General features: G+C 55.1%; 1 protein-coding gene across 2 annotated transcripts in view; it reads left to right on the top strand.

Moving 5' to 3' along the window:
• Positions 1-5,902: 5,902 nt before the first annotated feature.
• Positions 5,903-19,371, top strand: part of PDGFRB (platelet derived growth factor receptor beta) — a 60,158-nt gene continuing 46,689 nt past the window's right edge. Inside the window, exon 1 of one of the 2 annotated variants that reach the window (XM_045026462.1) lies at positions 5,903-6,339. The gene's annotated coding sequence lies outside the window, so the exon portion shown is untranslated. The remainder of the gene's footprint in view (positions 6,340-19,371) is intronic. The other variant, XM_045026461.1, reaches the window with a different exon arrangement.

Below are 19,371 nucleotides of genomic sequence, written 5' to 3'. Positions count from 1 at the left end.
CAGCCAGCCTTTCCGAGTCACTCCTAATTCCCTGAAGCAATGAGTCGGTGGGACCATGTGTGTGTGGTAGGAAACAATCCTTCTTCCACCCCCATCTCTACTGATCCCTGTTACTTACATTGACCCTGCTGCCATGGGCAGGGCAGAGTTGAACCCTGGCCACTGAAACTGGAGAACGAGGGGCAGGAAGCTAAGGCGGAACATGGGCCCTATATCTGCTCTGGGTCAAGGACCAGGGAACAAAGCTCCAGACCAAACAGCAGCTCCCAGATCTTCCTCTGCAGCCGGTGAGATGCCTGGTCCTAGCTCTGGTTCGGGTTGGCAGCAAGAACACCTGGGACTGGACTGGCCAGACTCAAACTGGCCCCTGCTCTGTGGCTAACGCAGCAGGCTCAGAGAAGGGGCTCACTTGGAGGTGGGGAGACAAGGCCACCTTTGCGAGATGTCTCCTGTGGAGGGAGAGGAGTCCTTGTCACCCCCGTTAGTGTCAGGAGCCTCTGGAAGTGCAGGCATGAGGAAGAACCTGCATTGCTCTTTGGTCTCCAGGGAGGGGCCCAGGGAAGCAGGACTCCTTTAAAGCCCTGCTAGAGGAACGAAGGGACAAACTCCACAGTAAAAGGGGGGTGGGGGAGGTTGAAAGGGAGACAATGGAGTGGTTGGAGGCTCAACAAGGAAACAATGTAGGGCCCAGCCCACACAGGATGGGAGTGGCCGGGAGTAGCGGGCTCAGCGTTTGCCCTGGATTTTGTCTGGCTTGCCAGGCATTGCACTAGCTGAGCTTGCGAGGGGTTAAATATTCCAGAACGTAAGTGGCTCCAGATGTGTTGGAATGTCTGGGGTGACCGGAAGGAGCTGCTATTATTATTCACCACTGGAGTTTGCTGCTGCTGCTGCCTCCGAGAACAAGGCTGAGCCCACTGAGTTACAAGGCAGATCGCCCGAGTGAGGAGGGCTCAGAGAGCAGGAAGGGCCGGGGCTGGGAGCTCTCTGCAGTCATCCGCGGGGAGAAGGTGGCATGGGTTTGCCCAGAATCAACCCCCTGCTGCTAACTAGGGCTGTTTCTCTCTGAACACCAGGAGCAAAGTGGGCATGAAGCTCCTGACAGCATGGGCGAGAGGGTTCCACAATCCCATCAGGCTAGTGGGATGCTGCACCCCAGTGTTTGCGTCTTTGTGGCACGTTGTCACTGCGTCCCCCTTAGGACAGGATGATGCAGTGCCCCGGTAGGGTGACGCTGCCTTCGAAAGCTCTTTGACTGCCCTGCGTATTGGGCCAATGGGATGCAGGATGGGCCAATGACACTGAGGAGCATCCTGCCTTTTACAGGGTGGCTGACAATACTGAGGCCCACAAAGGAGTTAATATGCATGAAAAGCTCCCACACAGTCCCTGGCATTGTGCAAATCCTCAGGAGCCTCCCTCTGCCCCAAGAGGGGGAGGGATGCAGAAGGGGAGTGCTGGATGCCCTTGTTTTAGGGAACCGCTTTAGTGCCTGGCCATGTGATCGCTCCCGAAACCTGTCCAGAGCTTCCTGCCTGCCTGAGCTTCCTTTCAAAACTCACTGCTATCACTGCAGAGAAAACAAACCATTTACTCTTTCATCTGGGCACCGTGTGGCATCCATTTCCACCCAGCCAAAACCTGGGCATCAGCCCCGTGTCCCACAGCATCCGTGCCCCTACAAGCAGCGCTCGGGAGCAAGTGCTGGAGACAGTCCTTGAGAAGTCCAGGCAAAATCCTTTCAAAACCTGGCTCACCATGTGTTCCGTGGGAGCTGGGTGCTCAACCCCGCTGGCTGGGAGGAATGCTGGGTGCTGCTTGGGGACTCACCAGATGTTATTCTGTCCACCCCGTGGCCAGGGACAAAACTTTACAGCTTCTTTCACACGGTGTGAGGCCTAAACGCCCACCCTTTCTTTACTTAAATCTGCCGGGAAATTGGCAAGGCCCAGGCCCATCTTTTCTTTCTTAAATGTTGGAATCATTAACTGGGCCATCTCCATCCTATTGTGGCCTCTATTGCCTTACTATTCGAGCAATCTTGTGCCCTCACTGAACCCCGTCACACAACAAACCCAGGTCAGGGGAAAGGCAGGCGGGGAGGGAAGTTAACAAATTGCTGCTCCTCTCCTCGCTGGCAAAGGGGCAATGACTGTTGTCAGGATCAGCCCCAGGTTGTGAGTCTTTCATTGAGAGGCAGAGTCCCTCTCCGTAGACTGGATTGGAGGTGCAGTCCAGCTGTCCGTCAATTCTCTCCTGGGGGCAGGAATTGGGGAAGACCAAATCTAGCTGGGTCTTATGCACTAGGGATTTAGCCCCTCGTGTAGCAGCACCAGTGCAAATCCCTAGTGTAGACAAGCAAACCTACTGTGAACCACCATTTGCACGGTGCAGCTTGCTGTGGTTTCCAGCAGCATTAAGCTGCCCTGCTGCAAATCACAGCTGCCAGCGGCTGTGCCTGCACTAGGGTGACCAGACGAGAGGAAGAAAATATCGGGACACATGGGGGGCGGAAGGGGGGGTCTGTCAACAGAGCGAAAAGAAAAAAGCCGAATGCTGCCGACGGAGGGTGGAGGGGGGAGCCGAGTGCTGCGGGCGGAGTGAAATATTGGGACAAACACCTAAATATTGGGACGGTCCCAATTTTATCAGGAGGCCGGGTCACTCTAGCCTGCACTCCCTGCAGCAGCACCAGCACACTCCAGGGGAGCCACGGCCTAAGATCAAAGTTGCTAAACCCCTGGAGCAGTGTGGCCAGAGGCCCCTTAGATCTGTAGACTGGAGCAGGAAATAGAGGAAGGCAATGAGAAAGGACTGGACACAGAGCAAGCAAACCCAACCCAGCCAAAAGCACAGACAAGCTCCCCTTCCCTCACACCCACCCGGGTTACTCTGGTTTTCATGCTTTCTTAGAACAAGCCTGTCCCAGGAGCCTCTTTAGACCAAACAATCTTTGCTTCTGAACAAAGCAACCTTGGACACACACTTGGGACACATCAACAAAGTCCAGTTCTCATAACAACGTTCCCAGCATGCATCGGGGCCTCCTTAGTGTGACTTTGTCTATGTGATTTTAAGCTTTTTCCCAAAGTCCCAGGGTAATAGGCCAATGGCCTTGAGCCCAGTTCAGTCTCTCTCCTCTAGGTAGACCGGTGCCAGCTGCCTGCTACCACTGCGTGGGTGCCAGCTTTCATGGCATAACACAGGGGAGGGCACTGAAGATTCTCGCCCTGAGTTCATTCTGGATGGGAGTGGCAGCTAGGGGATTCCTCAGGAACATGTCAGCCATTTGGGGGCCCGGCACCCCAGGAGTAGACAGCTCTCCTGGCAAATGGTTTGTGACTAAAATCTACCCCACACCCCTTTCCAACTCACTGGTAGCACAGGGCTGGCCCGTGGCAGGCTGAGGCCCAAATCTCCACGGAGCTCAGGTATTCTGATCCTGGAAACCGGGAGGGTTTCCCTACACAGAGTCTGTTCTAGGACTTGGCAAACACAAGCAGAACCCCAAGCATTGCCCCCAGCCGGCTCCTTTTGAGCCTGCTCAACTAGAAAGCTTGGCAGGGACCTCATAGACATTCGCATCACAGTGTTACCTGCTGGCACCAATGGGCAAGAGAGGCAGGGTCGGCAGGGTGCCACCACTGGCAAGGGGGGTTGACAGGGTGGGGAACAGCAGTACCTGCACCCTAAGGTCACTGGGTTCATCCATCCCAACCCTGTTTCCCCTCACTACAGGCACATACAGCCCAACCACCAAGCAAGGAGATCACCCCTAAAGATTTGTGACTTCCCTCTGAAGAACTGTGTCCACAGGAGCTGGTGCCTCAATGCAGGGCCTCAGAGGGAACCAGCAGCTAGGGTAAATCAAACTCTCTTAGAAATGGATTTCCAGCAAAAATGGCACAGGGGAGCTACATGCTTTCACTCATCCTGAGCTATGCCACATTCTTCCACTAACCCAGCCCAGCCCACCCTGACCTCATCAGCAGGTCTCTGCACAGGCAGGTGCAAGAACCTTCTCTGCATCTCCTGCCCTCCAGGACAACCTCCCTTGCGCCCTGTTCCTCACTTCCCTCTGTCTCTTTGCAGATCTCAGCTGCTCACATCTTTCCTCCCTGGCCTGTACCTCTGGGTGCTATTGTAATGGCGTTATCTGCTCATCACATTGGAGTAGCACTTGGGTGCAAGATACTATCCAACAGACAGTCACATTGTATGGTAACGGCCTGGGGTTTGAACTTCCCTCCCCTCAGCAGCCAGATGAGCTCTCTGAATAAACAGTCTGTACTTGGATTTTCATCAATGGGAAGACAAGAAACCGGGGAGATAACCCAGAGATAAAGAGCAAAGGTCTAAACTGTTACAGCTCACGAATCATTAGCCAGCTCTATTGTAAACACATCCCCCCAAGGAACTAGTAAATGAAGACTCCCTCGGCAGCTCTTAGGCCTGGACTACAATTGTTTTTGTACTGGTGCAATTATGTTAACCAGGGGGGTGATTTTATTACTTTGGCCTGGTCTAAACTCAACATTTCCACTAGCAGAGCCATGTCTGTTAGGGACAGGGTTTTTTTACCGGTATAAGCCCTAGTATGGGCCCAGTTATACCAGCAAAATATTGCTGATATTGCTCATTTTCTTTGGGGAGCTGTTACAGGTGATCCAGGCAAAAGACCTCTTGTGCCAGAATAAGGCGCGTCGCCGCTTGGAGTGGAGGGAAGACCAGGCCTTTCTGCAGAAGACGAGCCTCTGAAAATGGTACCAACACAACCCCTAATGCTGGTGCAGTTACACCAGTATAAAGGTGCCTGAGATCTCATTGACACTAGCACGTTGTACCAGCAGACAGACCTGTGTCAGATAGGAGTGTCAAAAAATCACGCCCCTGGCCAACCGAGCGGTGCCAGCAGAAGCTGTAGTGTAGGTGAAGTTACCCCAGTAAAAAATGTCCATTTGCCAGTAAAGGCTGTTCCATTGGGGAAACTGGTATAAACTAGAGCTTTTTTGGCTCTATCAGCTGCATATCCACTATACCAGCAAACCCTTTTACGGGTAGACAAGGCATGACTCAGCAATGCCATTATAAGTCCCTTTCATAGAGCTATAATTGTGTCCACACTAGAGGGTTGTAGCCAGTGCTTAATTTGGAATGGAAGAGGTGCTGGGGCTGATGCAGCAAGCCCAGAGGTGCCAGGCTCTGAACTGCCAGGCCCAGAGGTGCCGGGCTCTGAACTGCCAAGCCCGGAGGTGCCGGGGCTCTGAACTGCCAGGCCCGGAGGTGCCGGGGCTCTGAACTGCCAGGCCCGGAGGTGCGGGGGAACTGCCAGGCCCGGAGGTGCCAGGGAACTGCCAGGCCCGGAGGTGCCGGGGCTCTGAACTGCCAGGCCCAGCGGTGCCAGGGAACTGCCAGGCCCAGAGGTGCTGGCACTCTGCTCTGGCAAGCTCTGGCACAAACTAAGCCCTGGGTCTAGTGCTTTATCTACACCAGCCTGGTTAAAGCCGTCCAGCTAATGCGTGTAGGCAACCACTAGAGAAATGACTCCGGACAGCGGCTGAATCTGGGCCCTCACGACGGTGGGTCTGTCAGGGCTGGAGATGCTGTGGCAGCCCTCGGAGGGCACCCGCAGTCCCTTTAATACAGGCCTTCTTTAATAAACCCATGAGTCAGCGGCTGGCATGGGCCCTGGATTTTCTAAACATCCCCTCACATCCTGAGAAAGGGGGGAAATGGAGAGCGGGGGGAGGTTTGGAAAAGCACAGGGAGAAAGGCCAGAACTGAAAGCAGACGGAGAGCGAGAGAGCGGAGCCCATTCCTGTTTCAAGTCCAAGGAGGAAAGGCAGGGCAGGGTGCTTGTCTCTGCTTTTGTTTTGCTTTGAGCTGGGAGCTGCGCAGAGCTCAGGTCCAAGCCCCCCCCCGCGCGCTCTGAGTGAAACTCCCCCTTGGAGCTCGGTTCCTTTTTGTTTGTTTTGAATCGAAAGTTTTGGAAAAGGCTCCAGCTGGCAGGGGGCGGGGGCAGGACGGGAAGTTTTAAAGACGGCTCCAGCCTTTTGCCTATTGGACCAAAGCCTCCCCCAAGTCCTGGGCTTTTCCCAGTTGTATTTCCCCCCACCGGCCGCGGGCTGTTTCTCCGCAGCGCGGCACCGAAGGGCCCCCGGGCGCACGGCCCGCGGCGATGCTCGGGTCCGCTGGGATGCGCTAGGGGCAGAGGCAGGGCACGTCCAGGGGAGCGGGACCCCCCTGCGGCGCGCAGAGCGGCCGGGAGCCGGGCGGAACCGAGCCGCTGGGGCGCTCGGGAGAGGACTCGCTGGAGGCTGGGGAGCTGCCCCCCGCACGGTAAGCTGCGCGCCCGGGAGAGCCGCGCTGCGCGCCCGGGAGAGCCGCGCTGCGCTGCGCTGCGCTGCGCTGCCTGGGAATCCCGTCGGGCGAGCCCCGTTGGGGAGCGGCGGGCAGCGGGGCTGGGTCACGCTCAGCCCCCCGGCCAGGAGCCGCTTTCGGCTGGCGGGGAAGGGGGAAGACGGGACCCCGCTGCCCAGCCTGGAAGCTGGAATTCGCACCTGGCCCTCGCTCCGGCGGCGCAGCATCCCGGCCGGGGAAGTGAGCTGGGGGCCCTGAGCTGGTGGTGCCCGGGGCGGGAGCAGCGATCAGAGCCGCGGGGATGCGCAGCCCGCATGGCTGAGCGCAGGGGCAGGTCCGGCAGTTAGACCCCAGAGAGCTGGGGTAGCCGGCGGGTTCCTGCCTTGCTGCTGGGTCCTTGCAACCCCCAGTCAACCCTGTACAGTCTTGTGTTCTTCCCATCGTTTGGCTCCTGCGCAGCAAGAGCCCTTTGCTATTGTAGGGCAGGGGCTGGGCCCTGGGAGACCAAGACTCTGGATGCTGGAGAAATGTCTGGGTAGATCGGGTTAGTGGGACAGACCCATTCCGATCCCGGGGGCCTTGGGTCACTCTGGGCACCGCTGGTGATTAGCAAGGGTCAGCCTTCTCCAGGGCCTGTCCATACTGGCACAGCTACAAATCTGGCTGGCTTGTCCCACCTCAGGGGCTCATGGCCTGGTTCCCTGAGGAGCCTTGTGCGCAGCCCACACTGATCCGGGATGGCAGCAGTCGCCAAGCTTAGCAGCATCTCTCCAGGACTTGGTCATGGAAACACGAGGCTGAGAAATGCCACTGCAGCAGGACAGGAGGGCTCAGGAGATGGGCAGTGGTCTTTCACCTTTCACCTCCTGGGCATTTATTTTGCATCTGGCTCAGCAGGATGGCTGTTTAGTGCTCTCTGGGGAGTGAGTTGGGGTCTTCCTCCAGTTCTTACTGGAGATAAGCACTCAAGTCACAAAGAGCACCACCACCCCCTGCGACATGCTTGCTGGTAGTCTAAGCTGAGAGGCCGTGAATTACCATCATAGTCACATTGTGGGGGAGCTGTGGGAGGAAGCACGTACCCACATGGCCGGTACTCGAAAGCAGGGGTGTCACTCTGGTTCTACAGAGACCACCGAGCTATGCTTTGAAGTGTGGTCTCTGGTCAAGGGCTCCAAAGTTCAGTCTAGTCTCGCCTGGCTCTGCGGCACAGCGCTGCTCATCTGAGTGGGAGCTTTGCAAAAGACCAAGGATAGAAGGGGGGTCCTTCCGGAGTAATGGCAAATTTTAGGCCCTGTTTCAGGAAAGCTGTGAAGCACCAGCTCCAGTCCCTCACTCCCCGACTCCCCTTTCAATGGGAGTCAGGCACTGGCTTCAGCGAGAGAGGACCAGGGCCAGGAAAGGCAGCTATGATGAGACTGTGAAGGAGGCAGGGCTTCCTGAATGAATAACAAGCCCTTGGGTGGGGCTGATGGGAAGGTGGCCACATTTACTCTCTATTCTCACATCCCAGGGTTATTAATGCAGGCTGGGACTTTCCGAGGGCTATGGGGACTGGGTAACATGGAACAGGTGTCGGTCACAACCTGCAATTAGCCAAGGGAATTAGTGCCTCCTGCAGGGCAGAAAGCCCTGGGCAGGACAGCCATGCCTATGACAGTGCTGAGACGGGGGCCTGCCGGTTATCAGCCCAGCAGCAGGAATGGGGAGCATTTTCTTTGAGCCCGATCCTACAGCCCTTATTCAGGTGTGTGGGCCTCACTCACACAAGTAAGGCCCGGGGGCGGGGGGGGATGAACTCGTAAGGTGGTGACTGTCTCAGGTGAAGTTTGGTTCTTACCTACCTGGGCATTGCAGGCTCCACTCTGCCCTGAGCTACCCCTCCATGGCAGCGAGGCTGCATGGGGGTGGGTGGGAGTCTGCTGCTGTGAGCTGGGGACTGGACCAAATCCTGGCCCCATTTGTTGAGTTTGATGGAGCCCAGCTCTGGCCCGGAGGCTGCCTGAAGGCTAGGATTGTTCTGGCTTTGTCAACGTCCCCTCAGTGAAGGCCTCTGGGAGTTTGTTTGTTTTGTTTAAACAAAGGGGCCCGAAATCCCAAAGAGGATCTTTGAGGGGATTGTATAAACCCGGTATTGTTTCCCCAAGAGCTGGAACCACTCCAGAAAGCTCCTTCTGCTCTGCTGGGCAAACAGGACATAATGAGGCTGGTTTGGGTTGTTATTCCCCAGCCCCCAAATGCCTAATTAGGCTCCTTGAACCAAACACCCCTCTGGCCCCCTCAGCTTCCAGCCCCCGCCCCCAGCAGGGCCTGCCTGGGTCTGGAGCTGCAGTGTCTTCCTGGAACCGAGCAATATATTGAAACTGAGCATTATTATTTTCATTGCGGTAGCACTTGGAGGCCCCCAGTGAGATCCAGGCTCCATTGTACTAATGTGGCACATACACCCAGCAAGAGCCAGGAGAGCTCCCCGCCTAAGCAGACCAAGAAGGTTTTCGTATCCCCATTTTACAGATGGGGAACTGAGGCCCAGAGAGTCAGTGAGTTGCCTAAGGTCGCAGAGTAAGCCTGTGGCAGGGGTGGAAATTGACCCCAGATCCAGCCACTGGAGCAAATTGCACCTTGCAGTGCTGTGCTGCATGGTGTGTGTTGAGAGCCCGCACGGCCCGGTGAAGGGGGCAGTAACTGGAAGAGGAAGGACAAGGGACAGTGTGGAGGGAGAGGAAGTGCTAAGGTCAGGGGTGGAGCCTGCCCTCTGAAAGATGCACAGATGCTACCAGTCCATTGCCTCTCCCCGCAGCCCAACCAGGCAGAATGTTCCACTCCCAGGGTGCTGGAGACACAACTGCTGCTCCTCCCCCACAGTGCAGAGCGCTCCCTGCTGGCTGGGCGCTGCCCTCCTTCCCAGAGGGCTAGATCAATGTCAGAGGTCAGTAAGAATGAGGATGGTTACATAAGGAGTCAGCAGATTGTCACTGAAAGGGCCGGTGCAGAAAACAAACCCCGGCAAGTCCCCATAAGAGATGATGCCCCCAGGCAACTAAAATTCAGTGAGAGGTGATGTAAATGACGTATCCCTCTGTGGTGTTTGCTCTCCTATGCCTGTAGTGTTCCCAACTGCTATGGCATCCGCCTGCCTCCGAGCATCACATCCGCCTACACCCGTCACGCCAGCTCTCCTACATCCCTGGCTGCGCCCACCTCTCCCCAGCACTAGAGTACCCAGTCTGGTGCCCCTGGAGAAAATCCGGAAGTGGGTGGGGACAGGAACAAAGCCCCACTGGGAGGGTGCACAGATGGGTAAGTGCACTGGCACATTGTACCTGTCTATGGGGAGCAGAGACAGGCCTGGATCACAAACCTGGTTCCCAAGGCACCTTGTGCCCACCTCTCACCAGGAGAAGAGGAGACTCCTTAGTTCCTGTCCCTCTTACCAAAGAACTCAGGGCAAGATGAGAGAAAGCTGGAACGTTTTGTCCCTGGGTGGGCACTGGGCAGGAAGAGAATAAGCTTCCCATGGTTCCAACACCTCATGGAGCAGATGGACTTTTTGCCCTGCCCAGAAGGGGGTTTATCCCTTACTAGTGGCACTCGGTAGCCAGAGAGCTGGCAGGCAACCTAAGCCAGCTGATCGATTCGGCAGGCCTGTCTCCTGCTTGCCTGCCCTGCGCGCTGGGTTCTCTGCCTTCATATTCTTGGCACTTTAAGGGGCTGTGACTGAAATCTTAATGTTACCGAGACACAGTAATTGGCACCAATTAAATTGCTACATTCATGTTTGAATTGCTTTAACTGGCGAGACACACTGTCTTATTTATACAAAAAATATGTTTGCTTGTGGGTTTCTCTGAACTGGGGCCAGGAGAAAATACACCATCGCAAGCCGCTTTTCCTGAAGGCACATTCTCCCCTTGCAAATTGGAAGTCACTTCAGTTTCAATTTATTTGCCTGGAAACTGGTTGCAGAATAGAAGCCCCGCTTGTTTAAGGGATTGGGAGCTTCGACCACCTTTCAGAGCTCACCCACCCCCCTTGCACACAGCTGCCAAGCTTTTCTCCTCCAGCCTGGGAGCTTGTCAAGAGAACATGGATGTGGCTTTATTTAGGAAGGAGAATTCCTCCCGGCCTAGGAACACATATTGATCGTTCTCAAGGTTGTGTCTGGAGGGCCGAGAAGGGAAGGTAGATTTGGGGAGCTGGCTGCAGCCAGAGACTGTGGAAATCCTGCACAGATTAGTGTCCTCTCAAAGCGATTACCCGCTGTTCAGGGCAGGGCCTGTTTGCCCAGCCCCTAGAGCAGTGGGACCCTGCTCCTGAGTGAGGCCCCAGGGCATTAGAGTGATGGGACGAAGAATGGAAGCCAGGGTCCCAGCTCCTTTGCCCCTGCACGGAGGCACCAAAAGAAGAGGAAACATTTCCCAGGTTATAAAGCACAGGCTCCCCGCCCCCCTGCATCCACAGAGGGTGGCAGCTCCAGTGACTTGGGTCTCCATCGCCTCTGCTGGAGCCATGAAACTACATTTCTAGAGGATGGAGGCTCTAGTGGTTGGGCTCCCCGCCCCGCCCCACCCTGCTGCTGGAGAGTAGGTCAAGAGCTTTGCTTTGAGCACTCCCCCCTCCTGCAGCCTCGAGCGGAGCTCAGTGTGTGCTGGGACGTCTCTGGTGCCCCTAGCGCACTGGGATCCTCGTGGAAGCGCCTAGCACTTCTCGCGGGTGGACGTCCCTTGCTCTCTGCCACGCCTGCTGCCCTTCAGGCTGAGCTTGGCCTTGGCAGGACTGGGGACACGTTGCTGAGAGAAAATCTCTTCGACTCCTTCGAGGGTGTCCCCAGCAAGCAGGGGTGGACCGTGTACGTCAGGGGGACCTGTGAGAGCGGCGGGTCCCCATCCCTGCCTGTGCTGCATCACCCTCCTGGCAAATGCTCCCGGGCTCGTTCTCTGCCGCTCTGTGTCTGTCCCCACTCGCTCTCCTGTTTGCCCGTTAGAAGCCCCTTCAAAATGTTATGATTGTAGGGGGGGGGCCCTCTGCAGCTCTGCGCAGCTGTATCGCAGGGGTCTGACCTCAGCTTCCTGCTGAGCCGGCAGGAGGTTTGCTGCTTGGCATTTTGCAAGAGAGCAGGAATCTTTGCGTGCGGCTGTGGCTGTCAGAGCGCCAGGCCTGGAATGAGGAGGCCTTGGCTCTCCTTCCTCTTTTCCTATCTGTGGCTTTCAGATCCCAGAAAGACAGCGAGGCAGCTCCCCAGGAGCGGGGCTGGTGGCAGGGATTGATGGGAACGGAGCTGCTGACAAGCTAATTGTTTCAGGGGCTCGGGGAGCTCTGGCTCCGGGCCGGGTGGTCAGCGGAGTTACGCAGGGGATGAAACTGACCCCGGTCTCTCTTGTGTGAAGCTGCGGGAAGTTTTTGACCCACCAGCTACTCAGTGAGCAAAACCCTCCTCTTCCATTGTGTGACTGCAGTGCTCCAGTCTGACCCATGGGTGTCCCAGAAGGTCGAGTCACCAGTTCCTCATGGGATTCTCCCCCCAAACATCCACCTGCCTCTTAGGGGCTGCCCATCCCCTGCCACCGTTACATCCATTGTGCTTTGCCATCTTCTCCAAGGCAGTGACTAGGGCTGAATGGAACAATTCCCCCAGCCGGCAGGAAATCTCAGCCCCACTGGTTTCGGAGCAGATGGTCCAAGGCACAAATGCCTCCACCGGTATCACTTTGTGTGTCTGCGGCACCTCCCATTAGGGGATCTCCGAGTGCTCCAGACACTACTGGGTGAGGCCTCACAGCATCCCCACCTATTTTTCCACATAGTGGCACCAAAGCACAGAGAGATCCAGGGCCCCCATTCTCACACTTGTGCACGGGCCTGAGTTGTGCGTGCACCCCCCCCCCTTCTCCCAGTACAGCTGCACCAGTGAGGGGTGTTTGCACACCCTCTCCCATCACACGGATCAGACTTGTGTGTGCACGTCCATGTTGCATTATGCTTTTGCGAGGCTGGGCAGAAGCCACTTGCTCGTGGTCGCCCAGGGAGTGAGTGGCAGAGCAGGGCCAGTGCCCAGATCTCCCGAGTCCCACTCTGAGCGCTTTAAACCACAAGACCATCCACTCCCACCCCTTGCCTGTAGCATTTAGCCCAGCACTTCCTACCCTGTTATTTTTTTCTCTGGGCACCACCAATCAATGTGTCAGCTACACTGCGTAGCTCAGCAAGGGCCCTCTCAGGGCCATACCTGGTATTTGTCTTCTGCTCCGTTCTGCTCCCTCCTTTCTTGTCTCTCTCTAAGCTGCTGCTCACCACTGTGCCTCTGAGCAGAGGGTCTACATTGCACCCCAGTGATGTCCCATGAGTATCTCCACCTGCCTCTTTGCACTGAGACATATTATTATCGTTAATTATTTGTATTACAATAGCCCCTACCGGCCCCAGTATGTCAAGCGCTGCACGTATACAGAGTGAGGGACAGGCCTGGTCCCCAGAGAGCTTACAAGAGAGGCAGAACACTTTGGGTCAGCAGCTGTCCTAATGGCCTGTGTTTGTACAGCACCTAGCACCGTGGGCTCCCGGCCTGTTACTGGGGATTCTAGGCTCCAGTGTGATGCAAATTCTAAAGAGTGGGAGGGAAAATAGAGGCACAGAGAGGGGAAGTGACCCTGCCCTAGGTCACTGGCAGCCTAGTCTCCTGGTTCTGGTGCCCTATCCACTTAGCCATGCTACAGGAGAAGGAGAGCGGGAAGGGGTCGCTCACGTTCCACTGATTGCACCTCCTCCTGGGCCCCCTTCCTGGCTGCAGCCTCTGCAATCACAAGAAGCTGCCCTGAACACACTTCCACAAACAGGCAAAGTGCCCCCGAAGCCCTTTCCAAGAGATTCCTCCCTGACCTCAAATCTGGAGAGCAGCTTAATCCTGGGCACAAGGACAAGAAGCTCCATAACTAAGCGGTTAAGCCCGGGTCCTTCGCAGATGGTGCAGAACAGAAGATCAAACGCCTTCATCGGAGCTGTTTCATCTCCGTGCCTGGCAGTGACTGGCTAGAACTGCGTTTTCAAATTAGAGGCAGATTCATCTTCCTTGGTTCCCTCCGCTGCGCTGGTAGCTGCTCACTGCATTATGTGGGTTTCACTTTTGGGGCTTAGAGATGTCTCTGTCCTTGGGCTTTGAGGAGTTCCCTGGTTCCATTCAAGGGGCGGGTATTGAAAACTCAGAAAGGAACGTAAGGGGAAGGGGAATATTTTTTCCTTTCTCCCTCTCCTCTCTGTCATCATCTCCTGCTCCATCCCCCAGGCCCTCTCTGTTTATAATTAGTAAATAATTGCAGCCAGTCGGTACATGGGTGGCTTTCCGGATCCCACCCTGGCTTAGACTTCGCCACAGCAGCCATGCTGAAAGGTCAGCATCCAAGCAGCTGAAGGAAAGACTCCCACACACCAGGAATATGGGTTTTTATCTCTTGTATTCCTTAGTACAGCATTTCCCTCTAATTACTGCAGGAGGATAGATCACAGCCTCCTGCAAGCCGCAGAATTATTTGACAGTGAGAAAACATCTGTCTGTCCCTCTAAAGCCAGCCAACTGCACAGTCAGAGTAGCAGAGACAGCATCCCACCTTTGTCCCCTCCTTACTCACCACTTCAATCTGATACCCAGCATCTCCTAGCTCCCTTTTGACAATAGAGTGGATGCAGTGAAGACTGCACTGAGATAAGATGGGGGAGGAGGAGGGGAAGAGACCAGCAAGGAGATGCCGAGCCCTGATAACAGGTCACTTTCTCTGGCATGAAGCTTTGTGGGTCTCTCTGGCTTGTCTCCTGCTTGGGAGAGTTCAGTGCTGGCCTTAGCACACTGGGATGGGCCTGCAAAGCTGTTTCTAACATGCCTTCCACCCCATTACAGCTGACTGCTGTTCTCTCCCATCACACCTCTATACACCTAAATGGAACAGACTCATTGCATCTGAAACGCCCCTGGAGGAGTGGAAGGCGATTTCTGAGCTACTCCTAGCCTCCGGCTGGGAGGGAGCTGGAGCCCAGTTGCTTGTGCTGTGGCCAGTCTTAGTTGCCAGCTTTGTAGGGTTGTTTGCAATGACCAATTATCTAAATAAGCCCGAGGTCCAGCAGCTACTGGGCTCCCACTCAGTGGAGCAGTTTTGCACTTTCTGGTTCCTCTCATAGTTATTGTTTTGCAAACACGAATAAACTAGCACAGATTTTCTGAGGTTGTCAGGACTAGGCGTGGGTGGCCAGCAGGCCTAGTGGCCAGAGCAGCAGCCAGCGACCAGGATCTGTGCTGAGGGTCAGAGTCAGGAACCAAGCAGGACTGGAGCAAGGCTGAGAACAAGACAGGCTCAGGAGCAGTCACAGCTGCAGGCATAAACTGCTGCTGATCTTAAAAGCAGGCCTGCCTGCTCCCCTCAATCAATCAGGCAGACCGGCCGCAACCCAGCTGAGCTCATTAATCTTCCTGCAGGCTGGGCTGGCTAGTCCTTGGGCTCAGCTGAAGGCACTCCATCCTGATGATGGCAGGCAAATATTCTTATCCCCAGCGAGGGAGCTGGGGGAGAGAGATGGAGTGACTTGACTGAGGCCACAGAGGGACTCGGTGTCAGAGCTGGGGTTAGACTGCCCCAGCCCCATGCGTCGTTCAGTGCTATTGAGCTGTTCCTCCTTTCCGTTACGTGGAAGCAGATATTTTTGCATATATCTTTCATATGGGCCTGATTGTGGCTTTAAGCCATCGGCTGCAATGGAAGAGGACAAACAGGGTCAGCACAGAGAGCTGGAGTCCCTGGCAGAACTCTGACCGAGTTACTATGACCCATCAGGAGCAGGCTCTCCCACCGCCATTGACAGAGAGCTGCATGCATCCCCTTGCCCGCCTCCCTCCTGCCGCCTCAGCCCAGCTGGCTGGGGTTCAGTAGGGCACCAGGGCTGTTGGCCCCATCCCCACCTTACCTCTCCCCATGTCCTTTGGAGAGGTTAGTTCTTCTGCTGTCACAGGCTCAGCATGGACTCCTCACCCATGTCTGGCTGGCCCAGGCAGGGGCACAAGCAGTGGGTGGGAAGGTTCCTTGTGGCCTCCCCTGCCCCCCAACCCTCTTGTGCACCCGCAGATGGCCCTGGGTGTGTTGAAAACCGGTGAGCAAGACAGGAGGGGCCTGATGTCTCCGTGGGTTGTGTATTGGAATTGAGTGACACCCGGGATACCCAGGGCCCGATTTCTTCTAGCCAACTACGGAGCTGGATAGCGACTGCTCTTTGGCCTTGGGAGCTCTGGCTAGAAATCCTAATTTAGGTCACCAGTGAAGCAGGATTTCATGGCCTCAGTCGAGTCCCCCTGTAGATGTCAGCCCAAATCACAGCTAGGGTGACCAGACAGCACATGTGAAAAATAGGGACGGGGTGGGGGGGTAATAGGAGCCTATATAAGAAAAAGACCCCAAAATCGGGACTGTCCCTATAAAATCGGGACGTGGTCACCCTAATCACAGCGCTGCCACCCAAACTGGCCCCGCTTCTCAGGCTTTGGCTGTCCCTGCACAGAAGACCGAGATTGGACTGAGCGGAAGAGGCCGCACGTCATCCATCAGTCAGGAGCAGCGGCGGAGCTATGTCGCCCATCTGCTTTGCTCTAGATTTGCTGCGTGCGCCGCCCCTTTTCCAAGCAGTTCCAGGCCTTGTCTCCCATTCTTTGCCCCCGGCCCCAGGTGAATCCCCAGCCCCTCTTCCTGCCTGACCCAGCAAACAGACAGTTCCACATGCCCTTGCATTCAGGAATAGCCTTGCAGATTCTGGAGCCTGTTCTTTATTTTGAAGGCGGAGACGGAGGAAGCAAGTGCAGCCGAGTGGGTGATGAATGTCGACCCTCCGGGACAGGGGGATTATTTATAACACTGGCTCCTCTCCCAACAGATGTTTTCTTTTATTCTGAATTTATCCAAAACAGGTCGTTCCTTTCCTACTCCTCCCGTGGGCCTGATGGAGAGTGGGGCAATGGGCAGGGCACGACCTGATCCCAAACTCCGACCAGGTGATGCAGTGAGCTTCCTTGAATGGACACGTAACCACACAGGCGTGTGATCACATGTGGCTATGCTCATGCACATACACAGCGGGCCACTTACTGAAACACCCTCTCTCTCTCTCTCTCTCTCTCTCTCTCTCTCTCACACACACACACACACACACACACACACACACACACACACACACACACACAGCAGGCATGCCAGCACAGCTTGCACACTCTCGCAAGGACAGACGGGGTAGTCACACACGTACACAATACATCAGCAGATGCATCCACGCCAGCTCAGAGTGAGCCTCCAGGCAACCTCCGAGCTAGCCCCATTTTATGTTACTCTGAATTGCCGAGAGCAGAAATGCTGAGTCACACGACCAGGGTTACACATGGTACAGAGAGGAACCCTGCATCATGTCAAGCCTCCTCCCCCTCTATTTTTGCGTTGTGTCCCTCATCTTGGGCCTTTGTCGGAGGCTGTCAGGCCGACGAGGCAGCGGTGGGCACTGGGCGCGGGAGAGCTGTGTTTTGGCAGGAGGAGTGCGGGGCCAGGACTGAGTTACTGCGGGAGATGCACTGGAGAGAGAGCACGGGAGGCAGCTGGGTCCTGAAGGAAAGGACCATCTGGGTTGCTCTGATGTATTCTGGTGCTCAGGAAAGTGAGGCCCGGATAGTAACAAGGCTAGAGCCAGGCTAAATATGGGCCTGCTCCAGAGGTGATGGAAGTCAAGGGGAGGCTCTCCACAGACTGCGATGGGCCTGTGACCGGGCCTGTTATGGGCTGGCTTCCCAACCCGTTGCCAGTGTTAAATCTTTCCAGCCTCATGCTGCTCGTTACCGGTAATGTCTCTTCTGGACTTTCTTCTTTTCCCTTTATGTTGAGAAAGGGCTGGTACTTTAAACACCAGAGAGTTTTATTCCTGGGCTAATTTCCATGGTTTTTCCTTTGCATTTGCATTGATTATCTGTAGGATTCACCGGCCTGTTTAGACGGGAAATCTCTGTACAAGAAACCAGTAAAATCAATTATTAAAAAGAATTGAATTGGGCATTCAGGAAAGTAAAGGACTGATGTCACCGACATGTGGACCTGGAAACGACCATGCCAGCTCCTATCGCGCTGCTCCATCTCCCTCCTGATTCCCCGCCCTCATGCTGCTCCAGCGCTGAGACTCTTCTAGATGTCCAAGGCCATTGGAGTCATTTCCCAGGGGACTCAAGCCATGACTAAGCTGAGGCCTCCAGCTGTGAAAGGCTCGTTTATGCATCCAATGTGCCACTTAACTCCTCCGCCCTCCTAGTCTTTCTAACGCCTGTGACAGTCTGGGGCCAGCTCTGCAGCTGGTGTCAACTGGCGTAACTTCGTGGTAAATCAATACAGAGCCATTGTCTTCAATGGTGCTACATAAGTTTACACCGACTGAGGATCTGCCACCGGGTGTTTAACTCAAGGGTAACATTTACTAGGACCAGAGTGGAGATCCTTCCAGTACAATATTCGCACATGGAGCTGTACATTGGATGGATCATGTTCCTCTGTAGCGTCACTTCACTGACTGCCGTGAAGTCACTTGAAGGATGGATTTGGCCCTAAATAGGTAACTAGGATTCTTATTGAAAATGTTCATTTTTGGTAACTAAAGTCAGGCTGCCACATCCATCTCTGGACTCTGAAATTAAAGGCACCTGGTTTTCAGCCCACAGCTCCCACGGACTTCAGTGGGCTCTGAAAAGCAGGCAGCTTTCACGTAGGTGCCTAAGTATGGATCTAACAAATGTTAGGCACTGAAGTGTGAAGATTTCGGCCCTCGAGTGTGACCCCTTTTCTGCTAGCTATGCTGTCTGCTCAGGGCATGCTGTGAAAGTCACACGTCTGTATGGGGCACTAACGGAAGGGAATTTGGAAGGGGCGCCTGTATATAATATGAATCTGTCTCTGAGCCTAATCATCTGCTCATTGTGAGCAGATCACGGAGCGCTGGAAAACCCACCGAGAGGAGTCCCTGTTTGTTGAGGAGGCAGCGTAGCCTAGCAGATAGCACGCTGCTGTGGGCGTCAAGGGACCTGCGTTCTATTCCCACCACCGCTACTGACCTGCTGGGTGACTTGGCTGCATCTGTGAAATGGGGATAATGCTACTGACTTCCTTGGTAACACGCTTTGAGATCTGCTGAAGAACACAGCTACATAAGAGCTGGATGTTCCTATTGTAGCTGTGGGGTTTTCAGAGGTTGTTAGAGGAAAGGCTTGCAACATCCTGCTGACTTCAGCAGGGGAAGAACTAGACTGGCATGTACTAGATAACCACACAGGGCCTGATTCTCATCATTCATACCTGTGCAAAGCGGGCCCAAAATTGCCCGGGCAGCCTGGCAGCAAGTTACACCCACTTTGCATTGGTGCAAATGGCAACACAGGCTGTAAGCACTGGTGAATCCGTCCCAGTCTAAACGGCCTAGGCTGGAGCCAGGAAACTACATTTCAGCGAGCGTGTATGTACCACGCATCTCTTGGGACTTTCCCCCAGCCCCCTGGCTTGGTTTCAGATTTCATACCTCTGTGTTTTATCATCAGTTGTTTATGGGCTTGGAAAGACAGTCTCTCCACATGTGTGCGCCTCCTAATTCCAGCCATGTGCTGGGAAAAGGCTCTCTGATGATAATCTGGCCTGTGAGTAAATGCAGTGTCATGGGAGCCTCTGGACCCCAGAGAGGGGATGTTGCAATTGAGGACAGTTCCAGCCAAAAAACACTCTGGTTTATTTAGATTAAAGGGTGGGAAAGAACTGGAGTCACGGAGGCGGGGTGGGGGTGGAGGAGACAAGGCAGAAGAGGAGACTCACTGCAAAGCCATGGCGAGCGAAGTTTTTAGAACTCACCTTGCCCTGTTTGAGGAAGAACAGTGGGTCCCCAAAAGTGAGAACCCGTAGAGCCCCCAGTAGGCAAAGCCTGGCAGGAGAAAGTCCCCAGTGTGGATGAATGGAGCCAGTACACGCTGGT

This window comes from Mauremys mutica, chromosome 8 (genome assembly GCF_020497125.1).
Source record: "Mauremys mutica isolate MM-2020 ecotype Southern chromosome 8, ASM2049712v1, whole genome shotgun sequence".
In the NCBI taxonomy this organism is placed as follows: domain Eukaryota; kingdom Metazoa; phylum Chordata; order Testudines; family Geoemydidae; genus Mauremys; species Mauremys mutica.
Note: the sequence above shows the minus strand (reverse complement) of the source record. Positions and strands in the feature narration are given on the sequence as shown.